A 5,701-nucleotide genomic window follows, 5' to 3' on the forward strand; every position below is an offset into this window, starting at 1 on the left:
AAGTTGGCACAAGCAAACTCCAGAAAACGTAAAGCAGGCTTGACTTTCCAGAAATTGCTTTTGGCTGGCTTTAGCTGCATTCCCCAGGATCACGATCAGCAGTAGATATTTGCAGGTTTTGCTCTGCATCCTCAGCCTGCCCAGGTGTTGTTCAGTGTTTCAGCAGTGGAGAAGACGATGGATATTTTGCTAAACCTCCTTTCAAACAACAAAACTTGGGTTAGCACGACAGAAAAGAAGAAAAGAAAATCTTCGCCAGTTAGAACAGAGCCAGAGTCCCACCATTTCCCCCTCCACTTCTCTTTCTTTTCTACATTTAGAGGTAAAGCTTCCATCTCCAAAAGCTTCCATCTCTCACTTCCTGATGTAGCCATTTGCTACCCTTTAGCCTTGACTGCCACGCATCGGACTGCTGTCCGTGTGGGGCTGGGGATGCTCAGCCTGGAAAGAGAAGGGGGCTGGCGAGGCCTCCCTGCAGCTCTAGGAAAGATGGGCACAGACAGGAGAAGCCTTTCAACTGCAGGAGTGAGCTTGAAGTTGGATCTAATGAAGCTGCTCTTTTCCACTCAGGCTGCTGGGCCACTGGCCCAGGCTGTGCACAGAGGCTGGGGATGCTCCATCCTTGGCAACATCCAAGGCCAGCTGGGAGCGGGGCTCTGAGCAACCTATTCTAGGGGAAGATCGCTCCGCTTGGAACAAGATGGTCTTTAGGGTCCCTTCCAAGCCCAAGCACCCAGGGATTCCATCATTCATTCGACGGTCTCCGTTGTCCACTTCAGCCTGGGCCTGAACTCCTGGCGGTGATGTCACAGTGCACGCTCCAGCTAGAACTTCCAGCATCCAGCAACGGCCACAACACAACCCTTGGCTCCTTGTGCCAGCACGCTCTTCATTCACCCTGCTCCAAGCCTACCCCTGTCACCTTGTTGCCACCTGCTCCCTGATTCCCCCAGCAGTCCCCAAAGCTCCCCATCGCTTGGATTTTGCTCTCCATCCCTGCAGGATGTCTGCATTTGTTCCAAAAGAGCTATGGTACTATTCCACGGAGGCGGACACCCCGCAGCTGCCTGGCTGGGCTGGAGCTCTGTGGGACAGGCTGGGAAATTTTGCTACCTCTGCAGGCTGGCACAGACGGAGAGGAGGAGACGGACGTCGATACACAGACTGATAGAGAAGAAGCCATGGAAGTGGACGGAGAGGATACTGGAGAGGAAGAGATGGATGTGGATATGTACGAGACAGAGGAAGAGATGGAGGTGGAAACGAAAGATTATATTGAAGAGATGGATATTGATCTAAAAGACAAGGAGGAAGACATGGTCTTGGGATGAAGACCGATGCCAGCAGCAGAACAGGCAGGTGCTCCCCACAGGCAGAGTGGGGCCCCTGCTGCCAGCCTGGGGCCGGGCTGGGCACTTCCTGCTCAGGGACACGCTAGCCCATGCACTGGATTCTGCTGGCCATCCCTGGCCTGGCCTGGGCTTGCTGTGGGCCACACAAGCCCTGTTCCAGTGCCTGGGCCACAGCCCCCAGCCAGGCTCCCTTCTGGCAGCAGAGTCCCACTGGGCCAGTGTCCCAGCCCGGCAGCACATGGAACACCCTTCCGTGCCTGACTGCACTGACCGTGCTACTTGTTTTTCTTCCAGGACTTAGGGACATCACAGACACAGATGCCACCCTGCTGTACATACGTTTTACAGTTGTTGTGTTCAGGATAGAGGTTTTAGAGTTTGTTTAAGTTGTCTGTAAATACGTTTCATAGAGTTTTGTTAGATCTCTTCTCAGGTAAATAGGTTCTATAGTTTGTTGTTGTTGTTGTGGTTGTTGTTGTTACCAATATTCTTACAGTGTAAATATGTGGTGTAGTTCATTCTTGTTCCTTTTCTTCTACAGATAAACAGTCTTTGATTTTCACACCCCAGTTCTCTTTGCATTTTCTTCGGGCACATTTGCAAAGCTGTGGCTTGTTTCGGGAACAATGTTTGCAGGACTCTAAAAAGAGTATCACAACCGCTCTGCCACACTCTCAGCTGCTGCTGCTGCCCCAAAAAGCACTGGCTGGCTTTGCTCACACAATCACAGTTGTGGTGGCATTTCTACCACACCACAGGACAGCGATGTTTTCCCTCTTCTCCTGGAAATACCTACAGCACTTGTGGGTAGCAAGGCAAACATGAGCCTCTTTTAGTGGCCCTTGAAATTGGACATGTGAAATGAGGCACACAAAGCCACAGGCCAGCTGAACCTGGCATCTCTGAATGGGTCTTTACATTCTTCCCAGGAAGATGAATGGCAATCACTATTTTGGCAGGGAGGAAAGTGCATCAGCTAGCAATTTGCTGTAGAAAATGTGCTTTCTGCTCCTCTCACAGCCAAAACTCCTACCCATTTCTTGGAAGTCCTTCTTAGATAAGGACCGTGTTCAACTGAGTGACAGTGAAGCCAAATGGCAATGCCGCAATCAATTGTCCTGTACACAATCTCCTTCATCCACGTGGAAGGTTACCCACGGGCACACAAGAGGACGGAAGAAACCCAAATGCATCGTTAGACATCATAAAGTCAGACGTGTTGAGGGATGAAGAAATCTTGCAGAGATATGGAAAGCTGCCCTGAAAACCCAGTTCGGGGAGAGCCTGAGCTCTTTTGTGCTTCTAGGCCTGAAGATGCTTAGCACCTTTCCCAGATGCTCAGCAGGCAGTAGGATTGTGCCTGAATCTGGCTCTGGAAATGCCAGTGCCTCAACTGAGAGCTGTGGCAAGGATTTCCATTGCATGGAGAGGGGCCACAAGAGTCCTGCAAGAGTCTTTCAGCAGAGCAAACAGCAGCCTGGAGGGTGGGCAATGCTGCATCTGGACCACTGCATGCTCATCCTTCACCACAATGCAGAGCTGCCATGGATCACTTTTTCCATTTGTCCTGTTGGATATGTTTTGGAGAAGTTGTTCTAGGTGGCTTTGGATGGTGATCCAAGTAGGAAGCAGCCATTCGCCTGCTGTGATATCCTTACAACTAGTCCTAACTTCTCATTGCCTTTGGTTTGATTGGGGGTGTTTTATCTGTTTGTTTGATTGGTTTCTTTGGGTTGGTTTCTTTGTGTTTTTCTCTGTTTTGCTTGGAGTTTCTTTTCCTTTTTTAGAAATGACTGGTGAAGTTGGCACAAGCAAACTCCAGAAAACGTAAAGCAGGCTTGACTTTCCAGAAATTGCTTTTGGCTGGCTTTAGCTGCATTCCCCAGGATCACGATCAGCAGTAGATATTTGCAGGTTTTGCTCTGCATCCTCAGCCTGCCCAGGTGTTGTTCAGTGTTTCAGCAGTGGAGAAGACGATGGATATTTTGCTAAACCTCCTTTCAAACAACAAAACTTGGGTTAGCACGACAGAAAAGAAGAAAAGAAAATCTTCGCCAGTTAGAACAGAGCCAGAGTCCCACCATTTCCCCCTCCACTTCTCTTTCTTTTCTACATTTAGAGGTAAAGCTTCCATCTCCAAAAGCTTCCATCTCTCACTTCCTGATGTAGCCATTTGCTACCCTTTAGCCTTGACTGCCACGCATCGGACTGCTGTCCGTGTGGGGCTGGGGATGCTCAGCCTGGAAAGAGAAGGGGGCTGGCGAGGCCTCCCTGCAGCTCTAGGAAAGATGGGCACAGGGAGGAGAAGCCTTTCAACTGCAGGAGTGAGCTTGAAGTTGGATCTAATGAAGCTGCTCTTTTCCACTCCGGCTGCTGGGCCACTGGCCCAGGCTGTGCACAGAGGCTGGGGATGCTCCATCCTTGGCAACATCCAAGGCCAGCTGGGAGCGGGGCTCTGAGCAACCTATTCTAGGGGAAGATCGCTCCGCTTGGAACAAGATGGTCTTTAGGGTCCCTTCCAAGCCCAAGCACCCAGGGATTCCATCATTCATTCGACGGTCTCCGTTGTCCACTTCAGCCTGGGCCTGAACTCCTGGCGGTGATGTCACAGTGCACGCTCCAGCTAGAACTTCCAGCATCCAGCAACGGCCACAACACAACCCTTGGCTCCTTGTGCCAGCACGCTCTTCATTCACCCTGCTCCAAGCCTACCCCTGTCACCTTGTTGCCACCTGCTCCCTGATTCCCCCAGCAGTCCCCAAAGCTCCCCATCGCTTGGATTTTGCTCTCCATCCCTGCAGGATGTCTGCATTTGTTCCAAAAGAGCTATGGTACTATTCCACGGAGGCGGACACCCCGCAGCTGCCTGGCTGGGCTGGAGCTCTGTGGGACAGGCTGGGAAATTTTGCTACCTCTGCAGGCTGACACAGACCGAGAGGAGGAGACGGACGTCGATACACAGACTGATAGAGAAGAAGCCATGGAAGTGGACGGAGAGGATAGTGGAGAGGAAGAGATGGATGTGGATATGTACGAGACAGAGGAAGAGATGGAGGTGGAAACGAAAGATTATGTTGAAGAGATGGATATTGATCTAAAAGACAAGGAGGAAGACATGGTCTTGGGATGAAGACCGATGCCAGCAGCAGAACAGGCAGGTGCTCCCCACAGGCAGAGTGGGGCCCCTGCTGCCAGCCTGGGGCCGGGCTGGGCACTTCCTGCTCAGGGACACGCTAGCCCATGCACTGGATTCTGCTGGCCATCCCTGGCCTGGCCTGGGCTTGCTGTGGGCCACACAAGCCCTGTTCCAGTGCCTGGGCCACAGCCCCCAGCCAGGCTCCCTTCTGGCAGCAGAGTCCCACTGGGCCAGTGTCCCAGCCCGGCAGCACATGGAACACCCTTCCGTGGTGCCTGACTGCACTGACCGTGCTACTTGTTTTTCTTCCAGGACTTAGGGACATCACAGACACAGATGCCACCCTGCTGTACATACGTTTTACAGTTGTTGTGTTCAGGATAGAGGTTTTAGGGTTTGTTTAAGTTGTCTGTAAATACGTTTCATAGAGTTTTGTTAGATCTCTTCTCAGGTAAATAGGTTCTATAGTTTGTTGTTGTTGTTGTGGTTGTTGTTGTTGTTGTTGTTACCAATATTCTTACAGTGTAAATATGTGGTGTAGTTCATTCTTGTTCCTTTTCTTCTACAGATAAACAGTCTTTGATTTTCACACCCCAGTTCTCTTTGCATTTTCTTCGGGCACATTTGCAAAGCTGTGGGTTGTTTCGGGAACAATGTTTGCAGGACTCTAAAAAGAGTATCACAACCGCTCTGCCACACTCTCAGCTGCTGCTGCTGCCCCAAAAAGCACTGGCTGGCTTTGCTCACACAATCACAGTTGTGGTGGCATTTCTACCACACCACAGGACAGCGATGTTTTCCCTCTTCTCCTGGAAATACCTACAGCACTTGTGGGTAGCAAGGCAAACATGAGCCTCTTTTAGTGGCCCTTGAAATTGGACATGTGAAATGAGGCACACAAAGCCACAGGCCAGCTGAACCTGGCATCTCTGAATGGGTCTTTACATTCTTCCCAGGAAGATGAATGGCAATCACTATTTTGGCAGGGAGGAAAGTGCATCAGCTAGCAATTTGCTGTAGAAAATGTGCTTTCTGCTCCTCTCACAGCCAAAACTCCTACCCATTTCTTGGAAGTCCTTCTTAGATAAGGACCGTGTTCAACTGAGTGACAGTGAAGCCAAATGGCAATGCCGCAATCAATTGTCCTGTACACAATCTCCTTCATCCACGTGGAAGGTTACCCACGGGCATACAAGAGGACGGAAGAAACCCA

General features: G+C 50.7%; 1 long non-coding RNA gene across 1 annotated transcript; it reads left to right on the forward strand.

Annotated features, from left to right (window-relative positions):
- The first annotated feature begins 852 nt into the window (after nt 1-852).
- LOC147646107 (uncharacterized) lies at nt 853-5,079 on the forward strand. Its single transcript, XR_015281961.1, has 5 exons — nt 853-1,032; nt 1,122-1,355; nt 1,647-4,183; nt 4,273-4,506; nt 4,801-5,079. It is a non-coding gene; the product is annotated as an uncharacterized LOC147646107 (long non-coding RNA).
- Nucleotides 5,080-5,701: the final 622 nt, after the last annotated feature.

This window comes from Cyanistes caeruleus, unplaced genomic scaffold (genome assembly GCF_971803275.1).
Source record: "Cyanistes caeruleus unplaced genomic scaffold, bCyaCae1.hap1.1 HAP1_SCAFFOLD_124, whole genome shotgun sequence".
NCBI lineage: Eukaryota > Metazoa > Chordata > Aves > Passeriformes > Paridae > Cyanistes > Cyanistes caeruleus.